General features: G+C 45.9%; 1 pseudogene; it reads right to left on the reverse strand.

The window, feature by feature from the left end:
• Window positions 1–6,381: 6,381 nt before the first annotated feature.
• LOC136379029 (heterogeneous nuclear ribonucleoprotein A1-like) lies at window positions 6,382–17,966 on the reverse strand (annotated as a pseudogene).
• Window positions 17,967–18,281: the final 315 nt, after the last annotated feature.

Here is an 18,281-nt window from a genome sequence, read left to right on the forward strand (position 1 = left end):
CGGATAAGTCAGTGGCTTTGTGAGCACTGAGTGTGACTGGGTTTTGGAGCCCAGTGTGTATTTTCACTTGCCCGCCGGGTGCAAGGTAGGATTAAAGGTTATGGTCCACCAGTTTTTGGCTCCATGGTTTCTTTACCGACTGTCCGAATCCAATGCGAACCTGCATGGGCCGGGCTGCTCTGATGGTGGCTCTAGCCGTGGCTCCTGGCTTTACATTTGGCGTAGTCTGTGGCAGGATTCGATACAGATCGGAAAGGAGCCTTTGAGTGGTGGAGTAGAGGACTGGCTAGTGTTAGGGTTCCCCATGGCTGTCCTTTTGGGGATCGTAGGCTGGCTGACTTTTACAGCCATGCGTGAGGAAACTGAGAGCTCTGTGGAAGAGGCTGCCCGGGACCTGCAAACCGAGCAGTGGAAGGAGATGGAGCAAACGCAGGAGAAACCGATGCTGACCCTGGAGCTGGAGGAAATGCTGGAGGAGGAGGCCAACCAGGTGTTCGAGATTCGCCTGGAAATGGAGCAAATGCTGGAGGAGGATTCAGAGGTTCGTGAGTTGCAGCTTGCCCTGGATGTTGCGGAGAGCCAGCAGCGGCAGGAGGCCGGGGCTGAGGCTGAGGCTGAAGCTGAAGCTGAGGCCGGGTCCGGAGCTGCAAGGTCTGAGGAGCAGAAGGCGGCGGCAGCCCGGGGCTTGAGCCTGGCAGCGGGAGCTGGTGTTTTCAGTTCCTCTTTGGAGAATGAGGAGAATCGGACTGGAGTTGTGATCTGCAGTCTCCAGAAGATGGAAGCCCAGCTGGAAGGAGCACCTACTGCGGCCCCGGTAGGTCTGCAATTTTGGGACATAGGGCTGGACATGCTATCCGGAGCAGAGATGGAAATGCTGACTGCCATTGCCATGTGGCCCTCTTTGGGACAGTGTAAGACCTGCCAGGATGGCAGGGATGAGGGGGGTGGCTGACGCCCCATGTACATGGACTGATTTCCTGGACTACGACCGGAGTGGGCATTGGCTCCTTTGTTTGATGGACTTACGGATTATGGATTTTGGACAATGTGAAATACCCTGATGGGGGTGGGGGGTGGCTTTGCTGGAAGCACTCCCCTGCCCCGGGAAGCTTTTCCCATAGGCCGAGGACATTTTGCGCTTTGGGCAAAGTGCTCAGAGACTGGTGAAATGTACCTTTGTAATTGTTGAAACTGTATGATTTTTGCTGTTGTAATCTGTGTAATGTTCTAACTTCCTTGCACAGGAATGCTGGTGATGTCAATTGTGGGTAGTAAAGTGAGCATAGGGGTGGATTGTTGGGCAGATAAAATGTATTATGCTCACTTTGTTAAAGATGCCGTCGCCCAGGTGATATTAATGTGTGTTGGGGTGGGCTAAAGGCAGGCAGAATTGTTGTAGCCTGGGGCTTGGTTTTGGGATTAAGCCTTTCCTACCCTTTTTGCTGTAGGGCGGTACAATCCAATCATGCCTCAGAGAAGTGACTTTGTATTAGAGACTACCCTGTTTTGTATATTGGATTAAGAGTTTGGATTGCTACACTATAAAATGGGGACGAAGTGGGAGCTTGGGCTCTTGGTTCCTGAGGTTAGCATGAGAGAGCAGAGAAAGTAGAGCCAGCAGCGGAAGGAGGCCACGTGGAGTAGGCCAGGAGAAGCAGCCAAGATGGCGGAGTACTGAGTGAGATGCCAGTCTGTGTAGAGTTTGTATCTGGGATAAGGAAGGAGATGGGGAACTGAGGAGAATAAGGTTGGTGAGCTAGAAACCTTTGATTCTAGGAAACTCGGATAAGTCAGTGGCTTTGTGAGCACTGAGTGTGACTGGGTTTTGGAGCCCAGTGTGTATTTTCACTTGCCCGCCGGGTGCAAGGTAGGATTAAAGGTTATGGTCCACCAGTTTTTGGCTCCATGGTTTCTTTACCGACTGTCCGAATCCAATGCGAACCTGCATAGGCCAGAAGGCTGCTGTGATAGTGGCCCTGGCTGTGCCTGCTGGCTTTACATATATCATATTTACAAACTTATTTGACCAACAAGCTTTGTTCTGAGAACTGAGATACCTGAACAGGCTTACATGATTTAAGGCAGGGGTTGAGAAACTTTTTGGCTGAGAGAGCCATGAAAGCCACATATTTTAAAATGTAATTCCGTGAGAGCCATACAATGACCCATGTACGTTACACATTATCCAATAAAAATTTGGTGTTGGCCTGACCTGTGGTGGCGCAGTGGATGGAGCATCGACCTGGAAATGCTGCGGTTGCCGGTTCGAAGCCCCAGGCTTGCCTAGTCAGGGCACATGTGGGAGTTGATGCTTCCAGCTCCTCCCCCTTTCTCTCTCTCTGTTTCTCTCTCTCCCTCTCTCGCTCCTCTCTAAAAATGAATAAATAAAATTAAAAAAAAAATTTGGTGTTGTTCCAGAGGACAGCTGTGATTGGCTCCAGCCACTCACAACCATGAACATGAGCGGTAGGAAATGAATGGATTGTAATTGAGCCAGATGCAGCCATCAAAAGAGCCACATCTGCCTCACAAGCCATAGGTTCCCAACCCCTGATTTAAGGAGATCTGGGAGTGGGAGTATCCCACCTGTGCCCCAGGGGACTACAAGTAGTACATTTTTGTACCCTCAGATCTGTGAGCAACTCACCTTCTGCTCTAGGGGACTGCAAGCAAAGCTTTTGTGCTCCAAGGATGGTATGCCCACTGATTATGATCCAATTAACCTTGACCATAATCAGATTAACTCTCCCTTGAATTTCCAAAACACTTAACTATTCTTTTCTTCCCCTTATATAAAAGTTGGCTGGGGATGGAGGAGGAGACAATTTGGAGCTGTAACCCCCGTCTTCCAGATTGCCAGCCATCAGAATAAAGTGCCCAAAAAGATTTCATCCCTTGTCCTGATCTATGGTGGTGCAGTGGATAAGGCGTTGACCTAGAACGCTAAGGTTGCCAGTTTGAAATCCCAGGTTTGCTTGGTCAAAGCACATCTGGGAATTGATGCTTCCTGCTCATCCTCCACTTCTCTCTCTCTCTCTCTATCTCAGGGGTCAGGAACCTATAGCTTGCAAGCCAGATGTGGCTCTTTTGATGGCTGCATCTGGCTCGCAGACAAATCTTTAATTAAAAAAATAACATTAAGATATAAAACATTCTCTTTTTTATTATTATTATTCATTATAGAGAGGGGAGAGAGAGTGAGAGAAGGGGGGAGGAGCAGGAAGCATCAACTCCCATATGTGCCTTGACCAGGCAAGCCCAGGGTTTTGAACTGGCAACCTCAGCGTTTCCAGGTTGACGCTTTATCCACTGCGCCACCACAGGTCAGGCCTAAAACATTCTCATGTATTATAATCCATTCATTTCCTACCACTCATGTTCATGGTTGTGGGTGGCTGGAGCCAATCACAGCTGTCCTCTGGGACAACACCAAATTTTTATTGGATAATGCATAATGTACACAGGTTGTTGTATGGCTCTCACAGTATTACATTTTGAAATATGTGGCATTCATGACTCTCTTAGCCAAAAAGTTTCCTGACCCCTGCTCTATGTCTCACTAAAATAAATAAATAAATAAATAAATGCGTTTTTTAAAAAAGATTTAATCCCTGTCTCCCCTTTTTTGGCTGAAATGGTGAGGGGCAACACAAACTTTGATATTTCCAGTTTCAAAACCAAACTCATAGAAACAGAGAACACATTGGTGATTAACAGAGGCAGAGGTAAAAGGTGGGGGAAATGCATGAAGGTGGTCAAAAAGTACAAATTTCCAATTATAAGATAAATAAGTTCTGGGGATACAAGTCATAGCATGATGACTAGAGTTAACAATGTTGTTCTGTATGTTTGAAAGTTGCTAAGAATAAATATTAAAAGTTATTTTCATGAGAAAAAGACTGTAATTATGTGAGGTGATGAATGGTAACTAAATTGATTATAACCTGAACTGTGGTGGCGCAGTGGATAAAGCATTGACCTGGAACGCTGAGGTTGCTAGTTCAAAACCCTGGGCTTTGCCCAATCAAGGCATATCATTATAGGAGAGTTAATGCTTCCCACTTCCCACCACCACCCCTTTCTGTCTCTTATAGGGAATGACCCATTTAACCTTGAACCCTCTATGACTAGGATTGGGGAACTTTAGTTAAAAGCCCTGAGTGAGTGTCTATTGGATGCAAACACCAAGAAACTGTGTGAGTGACCTTTGTGCAGACAGAATGGAATGCATGTGAACCACAAAACTAGCCTAGAGGTTCTAGATTGCCTCTTCCTTTGTGCTTGTCAATTAGCAAAAGAAAAAGAATGTACTGATCAAATTAGCCCTTTCTCCAGACAGAATGAAATGCATGAGAACTACTTTAGAAAACTAGCCTAGAGGTTCTAGATTGCCTCTCCCTTTGTGCTTGTTAATTAGCAAAAGAAAAAGAATGTACTGATCAAATTAGCCCTTTCTCCAGACAGAATGAAATGCATGAGAACTACTTTAGAAAACTAGCCTAGAGGTTCTAGATTGCCTCTCCCTTTGTGCTTGTTAATTAGCAAAAGAAAAAGAATGTACTGATCAAATTAGCCCTTTCTCCAGACAGAATGAAATGCATGAGAACTACTTTAGAAAACTAGCCTAGAGGTTCTAGATTGCCTCTTCCTTTGTGCTTGTTAATTAGCAAAGGAAAAAGAATGTACTGATCAAATTAGCCCTTTCTCCATGTCAGCAAAATGGCCATTAGTCATTCTTTCCCCTTATTACCTGGTTTCTCTCCCTTGTAATCCTGTTATGTCTGTTTCACTTCTGATCAGTAAAAGCTGAGGGAGAAGGAGATTCAGGAGGTCTCTCTTTGCCTCCCTTGGCAGGCCTCCCCTCTCTTTCTCTTGACATAAGTTTGTGTCTTGAGTAGATTTCTTCCACATGAAACTGGTAGTTCCCAGTGGGCTGGAGTACAATTTTGTCTCTCTCCTCTCTAAAAAATCAATAGAATACTTTTTAAAAAATAAAGAAATAAACTTATTGTGGCAATCATTTTGTAATACATACATATATCAAATTATGATGATGTACACTTGAAACTTACACAATGTTATATGTCAATTATACCTCAATAAAACTGGAAAAAACGGAGCTGCTTCCAATAGAAAAAAAAATAAGAGTGAAGACTTGGTAGAAGCATAGAGAAATGTGTAGTGAGAATAGTAAGATAAAAAGCACATGCCCTGATCATCTACAGCTGTATAAACATTTCAGTGTAATAAAGACTAAAAAGGAATATACAAAAATGAGAGAATTTGAGTTGGAATGATGTGTACTGTCTTTTTTAAATGTTATTATTGTTGTTAAAAGCTTGTAATAATAATATGATTTCACTTTTGTGTGGAATCTAATGAACAAAGTGAACTCAGGAACAGAATAGAGGCAGAGGTGGGGTCACAGGGATCAGAGGGACAGCGTTCAGAGGGAAGGGGATGAGGGGATGGGATCAGAGAAGGTGAAGGGATTCATGAAATTATATATACATAACACAGAGCCTGACCAGGCAGTGGCACAGTAGATAGAGCGTCGGACTGGGATGCAGAAGGACCCAGGTTCGAGACCCTGAGGTCACCAGCTTGAGCGCGGGTTCATCTGATTTGAGCAAAAAGCTCACCAGCTTGGACCCAAGATCGCTGGTTACTCAGTCTGCTGAAGGCCCGCGGTCAAGGCACATATGAGAAAGCAATCAATGAACAGCTAAGGTGTCAAAACGAAAAACTGATGATTGATGTTTCTCATCTCTCTCCATTCCTGTCTGTCTGTCCCTATCTGTACTTCTCTCTGACTCTCTCTCTGTCCCTGTAAAAAAAAAAAATTAATTAATTAAAATAAATAAATAAAATAAAAAAATTAACACAGAGATATAGATAACAGGACAGCAAATCCCAGAGGGAAGGGGGAGGGAGTTAGGGGGAGGGGACAAAGTGGGTATAAATAGGGACGTGGGGGTGGGGGTGGAGGTGTTATATTCAGTGGGACACATGAGCCCATGTAAACACAATGAATTAAAATTAATAAAATTTTTAAAATAAATAAAAATAAAAAACTTGTAATATAATTTAAAATGTACTTTTAATGAACTGGACCTATGTTTCTTTTTTTTTAAGACATATTTATTCAGCATCATGATCAGACTATTACATTTAGCAATAACCAGCTTTAAACATTCCATAGAACAGAAACTAAAATAAAGTGTTATACAATGAGTCACAAATACAGTTCATTCACATGAGTGTTGTCTAAAACGTGTCTTCTTTGTAGCAGCGAGGCTCTGCCACCACTGGGCTTGGCTGTGTTCACAAATCCATCGTCACCTGTGGCTTCCCTGTCACTTCGCTGGCTCTCCTCTCCTGCTAAGCTTTGTTTCCTGCAGTAATTAAAACTTCTGCCACTGTCTTAGTACTGCTGCTGCTGTGACTGCCACAGCCACCTTGGTTTCCTGGTTTGGCAAGTTATTGGCCTCCAACACCATACGAGCCAGAGCTTCTGCCTCCAAAGTTTCCTCCTTTTATGAGTCCAGAATTGGAAGATTTAGTGTTGTAATTGCCTAAGTCATTGTAACTCCCACCACCTCAAAAAATTGCTTTTATCATCACTAAATTCATTATAGCCATCTCCACTGCCACCATATTCACCATCACCCTGGCTGCCACCAAAACCACCTTGACCACTGAAGCTTCCTCCACAACCAAAGTTGTCATTCTCACCAAAACTACTCACTCCACGACCAAAGTTTCCAGAACCACTTTGACTTCTTTTGCTGGATGAAGTACTAGCTATCTCTTGCTTAGATAGGGTTTTCCTTCCTTCACAGTTGTGGCCATTCACAGTATGGTATTCCTAAATGACAGTCTTTTTTTTTTTTTTAATTCAGTGAGAGGAGGGGAGGCAGAGACAGACTCCTGCATGAACTTGGCTGGGGATCCACCAGGCAAGCCCACTAGGGGGTGATGCTCTGCCCATCTAAGCGCTGCTCTGTTGCTTGGCAACCAAGCTATTTTAGCACTTGAGACAAGGCCACAAGCCATCCTCAGCACCCGGGGCCAACTTGCTTCATTCAAGCCATGGCTGCAGAAAGGGAAGAGAGAGAGAGAGAGAGAGATGAAGAGGGGAAGGAGTGGAGAAGCAGATGGGCTCTTCTCCTGTGTGCCCTGACTGAGTCATCCACATAACAGACAGATACTCTACCACTGAGCCAACCAGCCAAGGCTGACAGTCTTGTCTACATAGAGCCATGGTCATCAAAGCTTACAAAAGCAAAGTCTCTCTTTTTGTCACTGCTTCAGTCAGTCATACTTTCAATCACTTCAATTTTCTCATACTGTTCAAAATAATCCCTTAGGTGACATTCTTTAGTGTCTTTAATACCACTGACAAAAATCTTTGTCATAGTGAACTGGGCAGCAGGTCTTTGAGAATCTTCTCTCGAGACAGCCCTCTTTGGTTCCACAACTCTTTCATTCACCGTGTGTGGCCTTGTGTAAAGCCAGTAGCCACGGCCACCATCACAGCTGCCTGGTCCATGCAGGTTCGCATTTGATTTGGACAGACGGTAATGCAACAATGAATCCAAGAACTGATGGGCCATTAGCTTTAATCCTAGCTTATACCCGGCAGGCAAGAAATTCACACAGTGGGAAAACACTTCCCTTTCCATTCAGGGCTCCCAAAGCCACTGACTCATCCAAGTTTCCTAGACTCAAAGTTACTACCTCACTAGCCTTATTCACCTCTGTTCCCCATCTCCTTCTCTCTGCACAAACTCTGCACAAAATGGCTTCTCCTTCAGCACTCCACCATCTTGGCTGCTTCTCCTCTCCTCCACGTGGTCTTTCTCTGCTCTCTTCCAGCATGGGCTCCTCCTAGAACATAATCACTCTTCCCCAGAACAACGTGATCTCTCTTCCTTTTAAAATCTTTTGTCATGAAAGCTCTCCCCCAACACACATTAATATAATCACGCCCATCCCAAGCAAGAAGGGCAACTAATATTATCACCTAGGTGATGGGCTTTCACGTGGGCAATGCCATCTTTAACAAAGTGAGCATAATATATTTTATCTGCCCAACAATCCACCCCTATGCTCACTTTACTACCCACAATCTATACCACCGGCATCCCTGTGCAAGGAAATTAGGCACATTACGCAAATTACAACATGACAAATTATACAATTTCAATAATTACAAAGGTACATTTCATCAGTCTCTGAGCACTTTGCCAAAAGTGCAAAATGTCCTTGGCCTTCTTTCTAGCCATGGAAAAGCTTCCTGGGGCAGGGGAGGGCCTCTAGCAAAGCTGCCCCCCACCCCCATCAGGGCATTTCACATTGTCCAAAATCCGTAAGTCCATCAAACAAAGGAGCAAATGCCCACTCCGGTCATAGCCCAGGAATCAGTCCAAGCACATGGGGCCTCAACCACCCCCCTCATCCCTGCTGTCCTGGCAGTTCTTACACTGTCCCAAAGAGGAGCACGTGGCAATGACAGTCAGCATTTCCATCTCTGCTCTGGAGAGCATGATGACATTCACCCCTATGTCCCAAAATTGCAGACCTACCAGGAGCATAGTAGGCACTCCTTGCTGCTGGGCTCTCATCTTCTGGAGACTGCAGATCACAACTCCAGCCTGATTGTCCTCATCCTCCATAGAGGAACTGAAAACATCAACTCCTGCTGCCAGGCTGGAGCCCCCGGCCTCCTGCCACTGCTGGCTCTCCACAACATCCAGGGCAATCTGCAACTCACGAACCTGTGATTCTTTCCCTTCTCCAGTGGCTGCTCCATTTCCAGGCAAATCTCATAAACCTGGTAGGCCTCCTCTGGTGCTTGCTCCAGTTCCAGGGTCGGCATCTCTTTCTCCCATGTTTGCTCCAGCTCTTTCTGCTGTTCGGTTTGCAGGTCCCGGGCAGCCTCTTCCATAGAGCTCTCAGTTTCCTCACACATGGCTGTAAGAGTCAGCCAGCCTATGGCCCCCAAAAGGACAGCCATGGGGAACCATAACAGCAGCCAGTCCTCTACTCCACCGCTCAAAAATGGTGGTGGCTCCATACCGAACTAACTCGAATCCTGCCACAGACTATGCCAAATGTAGGGCCATTAGCCACGGCCACCATCACAGCTGCCTGGCCCATGCAGGTTCGCATTTGATTCAGACAGACAGTAATGAAACAACAGAGCCAAGAACTGGTGGGCCATTAGCTTTAATTCTAGCTTGCACCGGCAGGCAAGAAATACACACAGTGGGAAAACACTTTCCTTTCCATTCAGGGCTCCCAAAGCCACTGACTCATCTGAGTTTCCTAGAATCAAAGGTTTCTAGCTCACCAGACTTATTCACCTCTGTTCTCCATCTCCTTCTCTCTGCACAAACTCTGCACAAACTGACTTCTCCTTCAGCACTCCACCATCTTGGTTGCTTCTCCTATCCTCCATGTGGCCTGTCTCTGCTCTCCTTTCTCTGCTCTCTTCCAGCATGGACTCCTCCTAGAACGTAATCACTCTTCCCCAGAACAACGTGATCTCTCTTCCTTTTAAAACCTTTTGGCACGAAAGCCCTCCCCCAACACACATTAATATAATCATGCCCCTCCCAAGCGAGAAGGACAACTAATATTATCACCTGGGTGATGGGCTTCCACATGGGCAGCGCCATCTTTAACAAAGTGAGCATAATATATTTTATCTGTCCAACACCTTGAATGCATGACTGCATGCACCTCCTCCACAGTGGCATCCACGACAAACCCAAAGCCTCTGGGTGCTTGTTGTGGGATCTTTTATCACCACACAGGCTGAGGTTCCCCATTGCTTGAAGTAGCTCCTTGGACTCTCATCGGTTGTTTCAAAGCTCAAACCTCTGATGAAGGATTTCCACAGCTGTTCGGGCTCTTTGGGAGACTGAATTAGACATGCCAACGGTGGGAGGGGAGATCTGGACCATGCTTTCCCGGCAGCGACCATGGCAGAAAGTGGACCTATGCTTCAAGGAATAGCAGGACCAACACATATTGGAGACTTTACAAGAATTCTTAAAATTCTTAAGTTTCCTCTTGCCTTTTATTTTTAGTAGCTGCGTTCTCCCCCTGAAATCCTCAAGCTGAGTCCTCACTTCAGACATTGAGAAGAGTAAAGAAGGGGAAGAAGGGGCATTAACTCCTGTTGAGTCCATTAGGAAAAATGGGAAGTTGGAGGGGAACAGAGAAGGAGGTAGGGGAAGGGAGGGAAGGGGAGGGGAGGAGAGGGGAGGGGAGGAGAGGGGAGGGGCAGCCTCAACCTCCATTTCTTCATCTGGGACAATGTTGCTTCCATCTTGTATAAGATGGTAGATAAACACATTTTCAAATCCTTCCTTCCAACCAAATCAGCACCCCTAAACTCTACCTATAAGGGAATTCTGGTGTCACTGACGGCTGAGTGTCTACTGTGGGGCAGGCCCCGTGGGACTGTGGCCTTTTTCTATAGAGGAGCAGAAGAGAGAAACAGGTCCAAAACAGCCAGGGTGGCAGTAAAGGAAAAATAAAGAGGTCTCAGCAGATGATCAGGGCAGGAGGACTCCACAGCTGGCCAAGAGTCGAGGGTTGTTCCCACTCCAAGATCTGGGCTGGAAAGCTTGCCCTCTGCCCCGTAGCTCCTGGCCCCAAATTGCCAGACCATTCACCCACAGAAACATGTATCCCAGACTGTCCTGCCAAACTGGGATTCTGCCTGCAGTCAGGCAACATTGACTGACTCAGATATCTGAGCACCCCTCATCCCAAACCGGGCTGGAAAGGGAGGTTTGGGAGGGTCAGGGCAAGGCCACCAGGGAGAGGATCTGTTCCCGCCTCTCCAAGTTAGAACAAACTTCCCCTGAGATGAACTTTTCAGCCCTGCTGATCTCTTTCCATTGGTCAGGCAGGTTTCTAGGAGGAGCTGAGCAAACAAACCTAGCCTAAGCCTTTACTCAACGTGCTTCGTTGTCTCATTCAGAAAATCCATGCTAAGTGCCAAAGGATCTATTACACACGAGCATTTGGAAGACAGCTGCTCCTAACTGAACCCCGTCTGTATAGACCATAGTTCGGAGTCACTGCCCACAGGCTTTCTGCGGAAAGCTCTCGTTTCTATGTGGCCTTGTTTTCTTACATCTTTTCCTTCCTAGATAAATACATACATGCATAACAGAATTTCACTAGGTTTTTAAAATTCAGATTGTAAAAATAGAGAGATAAAACACTGCAGAAATAGTTAAAGCCCCTCCCTCAAAAAAAAAAAAAACTCTGTGACTTCATTTCCTGTCCTCATTCTTCAGGGTTGACCACTGTCTGGAATTTGGCATTTCTCCTGCCAGGCATGACTGTACACATTTACTGCATGTGTGTGTGTTCATCAGCAACCCAGAGTTTTGTCTGACACGTTTTCCAACTTTATGTAAATGCTACACTGAACTTTCATCTCTTTCACTCAGTTTTTGTTCAGCATTGTCTGTGAGATTTAACATGGCACTAGTGAATTCTTTTTTTTTTATGTCAGTACATATAGACTATTATTTTTAATGTTGCTTCATTACTTATTTTGTGAATATAGATATTTTTACCCCTCCCCCGCACTAGTGAATTCTTATTATAGTATTCTATCACTATGCACTGTAGTATTTAATTGTAGTGTTCTATTGTATAAAGTTATCATAACTTGTTCCTTAATTCTCCTGGGGCGTGGAATAGCTAGGGATAGAGTGTAAACATTTTTAACTTTCAAGAGAACGCGCTCGTCGTTTCTAATGAAGCGGTCAAACCAATTTATTCTCCTGCTAGCAGAGGTTGCGAGCTCCTGCTGTTTCATGTTCTCAGAAGCACTTGACATTGTCACTCTAATTTCTGCCTATTTGATGGAGGTGATGTGCAATCTCATTTGGGCATGATCTTTATCCACAAATTGTTCTGTTTTGTTTTTTAAAATGATCTTGCAAGTTGGTGGTTCCCAAAGTGTGATCTGCCTCCCCCTGCCACTCCGAAGGTCCCTGAGACTCCTTCAGGCCGTCACTGGGGTCCCAGCTAATTCACGACAGCACTGAGACATGGTTGCCTGTCTGACTTTCAGTCTCTCACACGTGTACAGTGGCGCTTGTCGGAGGCTGCCTGACAGGACGCTGCCACAGGCATGGTCATCCAGCTGTCTTCATTAGCCAGACAGTCTGGAGATCTACAGAAAATGTAAACCAATGTCACTCTTCCAAATATGTTTATCTTGGAAAAAAATGATTATTTTTCATTTTATGGTGCAACCGTTTTATTAGACATGACCAAACTTCTTTAAAGTTAGAAATGTCCATACTCTCCCACCCAGCTATTCCACCCCTCAGGAGAATTAAGAAACAAATTATAATATTTTTATATAATACAATACTATAATTAGAAAATACTTCAACATATACTGGGTGTTTATTCTGAATGAATAAATATTTTTAAATATTTCATTTTTAATTTATAATATATCAGCAGATTAGCATATAAACAAAACTTCTTTGGGGGTACTCAATAATATTTAAGAGTGTGAAGGGGCCCTCCTGAAACCAAAATATGCGAAGGTCACTGGTCTAGGGCATACCCCTGCTGTTGTTGCTTCCCACTTAAATTAACGACAGCTGACTTTTTGGGTGCTTCCTGCCACAGCCATTACGCTCAGGGCCTGAGCATCACTTTTCCATGGACCCTCATGAACCCCTGTAAAGCAGGTGCTGTGACGGCCCCACCCGAAGGAGAGCGAGCTGAGGCTGAGGACAGCAGGGCAGAGTGCCCGAGGTCAGGCCCTGGGGGTGCAGTCTGGCCTTGCCACCTCCAGAGGTGGCCCCGCCCTGCACCATCATGGCCACTGTCTTCCCTCTCTCTGCTTCCTCCAGCTCTCCTCTCTTCCTCGTTCTCTGAGTCGGTGATGTTGAAACCACCTATTTGTCTTTGAATCACTCTCTCCTTTTCCCTTAAAATGGTCTGAATTCCCTTCCCAAGGCGGCAGTTGGGCAGATAAAATGTATTATGCTCACTTTGTTAAAGATGACATGAGGAGGCCGTCACCCAGGTGATATTAATGTGTTGGGGGTGGGCTAAAGGCAGGCAGAATCCTTGTAGCCTGGGGCTTGGTTTTGGGATTAAGCCTTTCCCACCCTTTTTGATGTAGGGCGGTGCAATCCAATCATGCCTCGGAGAAGTGATTTTGTATTAGAGACTTCCCTGTTTTGTATATTGGATTAAAGGTTTGGATTTCTACACTATAAAATAGGGGCAGAATAGGAGCTTGCCCTCTTGGTTCCTGAGATTATCATTAGAGAAGAGAACAGAGCAGAGAGCAGAAGGAGGCCACGTGGAGTAGGCCAGGAGAAGCAGCTAAAATGGCAGAGTGCTGAGTGAGATGCCAGTTTGTGTAGAGTTTGTATCTGGGATAAGGAAGGAGATGGGGAACTGAGGAGAATAAGGCTGGTGAGCTGGAAACCTTTGATTCTAGGAAACTTGGATAAATCAGTAGCTTTGTGAGCACTGAATGTGAGTGGGTTTTGGAGCCCAGTGAGTGTTTTTACTTGCCCGCCGGGTGCAAGCTAGAATTAAAGATGACAACCCATCTGCTTTTGGCTCCTTTGTTTCTTTACCGACTGTCCGAATCCAATGCGAACCTGCATGAGCCGGGCTGCTGTGATAATGGCCCTAGCCCTGACTACTGGCTTTACAGCGGCAGACCAGTGAGGGTCTCTGGGGCCGGCTTCCTGGCGCGGGAGCCTCAGTGACCGTGCCTGGCTCCCGGCTTCCAGGCAGCAGAGCTAGGAGCCCAGGCAGACGCTTCCCTCTGGGGCCAGCTTCCCGTGCGGGAGCCTCAGTGACCGTGCCCAGCTCCCGGCCTCCAGGCAGCCGAGCTAGGAGCCCAGGCAGACGCTTCCCGGACAGAGGCCTGGAGGCTCAGTGACCGTGCCCGGGCTCCCGGCCTCCAGGCAGCCGAGCTAGGAGCCCAGGCAGACGCTTCCCGGACAGAGGCCTGGAGGCTCAGTGACCGTGCCCGGGCTCCCGGCCTCCAGGCAGCAGAGCTAGGAGCCCAGGCAGATGCTTCCCGGACAGAGGCCTGGAGACTGGCCCTCCCCAGGGCAGCACAAGAGGGAGAACACTTGCTAGACAGGACAGGTTCTAGGAGGAAACACTGCCAAGGCTGGAATGTGTTTCTTTGCCCAGGCCCATAGGTGGAGAGGAAGTGTGAAAACCAAACATCTGCCTTCTAATCATATCCATCTCTTAATCGCCATTCCTACCCACTAACTTTCTTCATTCAACAAATACAATGGTTTAATAAGTGGGTTGTGACAGCATAATAACTGCTGACATTTATTGGTGTGAAAGGACTCAGGTGCCTAGAAATGGGGCTGGAAAGGACCCTGGAACCTGAGTTTGGATTTTACATGGAAGGTGTAATCAAGGGAGTGACATGCTCCAACTTGTTCTTTAGAAAGATCTTCTGGCTGCAGAGTGGAAAATGGATTGAACAAGGTATGAGGCAGAAAATCATGGGGCCTGGAATTAGCATAGGAGAAGGAGATGGATAAAATCAAGCAATGGGAAGGCAGGAAGCGAAGATGCAAATGGTCTCAGGCATGTCTCGCATTATTGCCACAGCCTCTGAACTAGACTTTGCATCGTTAGGCTTTTTTCCCTTCCAATCAACCCTGAGCATCACCACCAGACTAACCTTCCTTAAATAGCACTCACCACGTTGAGGAGTACCGAACAGATGACTGATTAAGTGTATTATTGGCTCTAGAGCTAGACAGTCTGGGTTCAAATGCTACCTCACTGACTTTACTGGGCCCAATTTCTTTATCTAGAAAATGATATGCTGAAAACAGTGTCTCCATTACAGCGTGGCTGTGAGTCAATGGGTCTGAGAGCACTTACATCACTCCCTGTGTATGGTAATCCTTCAACAAAACACTAATCCCTATTATGGCATTCTTCTACTCAGAAACCTTCGATAGAAACCCTTCTATTGCCATTTGCGAGAATTCCAGGGGCTGCCTCTCCAGATCCTTCATAATCGGGCCTACCACACAACTCAGCCTTATTTAATTCTATTTCCCCACATACGTTTCATAAATACACCAGACACAGCATCTTTGTGCCTGGGTCATGCTGTTTCCCTCATTTCAAACGCCTTTCTTTTCCCCACCCACTCTCCCCAATCCTTCTGCCTTTTAAATGCTCATCACCACTTCTAGAAAAATGACTCCAAGTGCAGTGACTGGTGACCATACCCTGTGTAATCACTTTCCCCCAAGCAGGACAGCATGTCATTTCTACCAGGCGGCTATCACTCCAAATAACTCACACAGCCACTCATGCTCATACCTGTCATGGCTATCTAAATGCTAAGCACTCACTAAGAAGGCCTAGAGCATAAACTTGTCTTTTCCGTGCTTTGTGGAGCACTACGGATGCCCCAGAAGCCCATAAATAAAAAATAACTTTGGTATGAGTTAGGTTCTCATCAGGACTATCAGATATGAAATATTTAAAGTCTCTCTTGGTTTATTAAACCAAAGCAATGTTGTGTGTTAGAAAGAGATAGGATCAAAAACATATACACCAATTGACCAAACTATTATATATTTTAGGGGAAGCAAAGTCTTACCCTAAAAGCAGAACTTCATAAAGCACATGTGTCCTTCTGTGCTTCATGTCCCTTTGTTTTTGCAGCTTTCTGTTAACCACAAAGCTGTATAATAATTAGTTAGCACTTGTATTGGACTACTTAAAATTCTCTTTAATGTCCAAATATGGTAGTGTATTGATAAAATGCAAGTTTGCCTACAGTGAGGTTTTCTACACTTATAAGTTGCTAAAAATTTTCCTTGGTTGGAAAATGTGTTTCAAAATTTGAAATTCAGACACCAAAAGAATTGATTTTTTAATTTTTTTTAAAAAAATGGTAGCTTTGCATTTTAAACCAGTACATTGGAATCACTTAATGTGCTTTTGGCAGGAAAGAAAAAATTTTCTCTAAAGTAAGCCCCTCATTATCTGTAGTGTCTCTGTAGACTGCACTTGGCTCAGTAGAGTGTTGAGAGAGAGGAGAACTTCTGTCCATGTTCTCAGAGAGGTTCAGGGAGGTTTGGAGTGGATGGTGCATCAAAATGGCACTAAGCACCGGACTGGACGAATGTTCACTTTTTATTGGTTCACTTATTCAACCAGCACTCACTGGGCCCTGCTCTTTACTGGACTGGATAGCCCTGCCCCATCAGCAGCTTACAACCTACAGGAATCCAGCTTCTGGGGGCTGGGAAGGAGGTGAGGCAGTGAGGGAACCCAGGACACTAAAGCCATACTTACCCTACTCTGCCAAGGCAGCCCAGTCTATATGGTTTGGTTTCTGACACAGTTTCCCACATTCATCTTAATTTCCTAATATTTTCTCCCTGAGGATATTTCTTCTAGAACTGAAGTACTTCCCTGAATTCTAGCATGCTTATATGAGCCCTAATCATCAACAACTTTCCCCAAGAACTGGCTCTTATTTCCTGAGCCCATAGCTGCTGCTGGCTAATACACAGTTGGGAAGGGACTCATCATTCAAAATAGGCTGATCATTAAGCGTCACGTTGGGTACTTGTCAAAATAACATATCTCAGGCCCTGACCCCAGCCTATTTGAATCAGAAACTCTGAGGGAAGGGAGGCTCTCCAGATGAGGAAACTGAAGCTCAGAGAGATAGAATTATAGGCTCTAATCCACACACGCGAGTGTGAGCCAGGTGCAGAACCCAGATCTCTTCAATTCCACCTTCTTTTGTGTTATAATTAGACAAATGAGAGAGTAGGGGGCCATATTTGCTTCAGCCCCACCCCCTGTCTTCAATCAGAGCCTCCTATTCCATTTTTGTTTCTTCAAGAATGTAATCCTGGGTCACAAACTCAGTACCCACGCTAGACAGGAGGGTACAGTAAAAGGGGGGGGGGGTCAGTGCACACGCAGCCTCCGTGGAAGGCAGGGACTCTAGAAAGCTAAGGAGTCCTTCCCTGTCCAAGCTGCTCAGCTACGGCTGCTACTCAGCTCCCTCCAGCACCTACCCAGTGACAATATGGGCCCAGCTTCGCTGATAACACTGCATCTTAGAGACTCACGAGAGCCCGTCTACGCCTGGCCTTGAAGAAGCCGGTTGCTATGATGTGAACTGTGGACGGAGAGGACCACGTGGCAAGGAACTGCACACGGCCTCTGGGAGTAGAGGCTTCCATCACATAAGCACGAGGAACCGTGTCCTGCCAACGCCATGTGAGCTTGGAAGAAGATCCCAAGTTCCAAAACAGAATGCAGTCCAGCAGCATTTGGATGGCAATTGAACCATGCCCAGTCTCCTGAACTACAGAAACTGTGAGATAATGTGTGTTGTAAGCTACTAAGTTTGCGGGAATTGCTTATATTGGAACTTACCCTCCTAGGCCTGCACTTCTCAGATAGTGCTTCAAACTCCAGAGATTCCTTCCTGCCATTTGCCATCAACATTTCCATAGTTAATTGCCCTGACTTCAGCTGACTGTCAAGAGACAAATGAATTTGGCAATTTATCATTTATGATTTACCATTTACCTTTTAGGATTTACCGGCTTCTACTAGGGAGTCTTTGCATTTTGTAAGAGAGGGCTCAGAGAGGTGCTGGCTAAATCAAACGTATAATAGATTCCAAATGATGGAATTTCAGTAAATCATGCAGAAAAGTAGAAGTAATGTTGTGCCTGGAAGTTGTCCCAGTGATCATGCCTCGGGTCCTTACCTAGAAATAAGTTCAGCGCGCCAAAACATTCTGAACAGTGGGACCAGGAGTCCCGAACTGCATTGACACTTATTGAGGAAAACCTCTGTTCTCTTCTCTGAGAAATAGGGATGAAACCGTCTCTACCTGCTTCAAAAACTGTTTTGAGGATCATGCCAGTCGATGTGTGCATGTGAGATAACAGAAAATATAACATATTGGTCTCTGCCCCGAGTTCCTGGCACAGAGCTCCTGAAACCCGTGAGATCTCCTGGGTGAACAGGACCCTTTCGTTCTAGTGAAGCAACTCTGTGGGCTTCTGGATGAGGGCTGGTCACCCAAAGGCCAAACCACAGTTAGAAGCTTGGGATTTTCAGTTCTGCCCCCCACTCTCTTGAGAAGGGAGAAGGACGGGAAATGGGGTTAACCAGGACCAGGCCCACATGATGGAGCCTGCGTAAGAATCCCAGAGTAGGGGACTCGCCAGCTT

The sequence above is a fragment of the Saccopteryx leptura genome, chromosome 7 (assembly GCF_036850995.1).
Source record: "Saccopteryx leptura isolate mSacLep1 chromosome 7, mSacLep1_pri_phased_curated, whole genome shotgun sequence".
Lineage (NCBI taxonomy): Eukaryota > Metazoa > Chordata > Mammalia > Chiroptera > Emballonuridae > Saccopteryx > Saccopteryx leptura.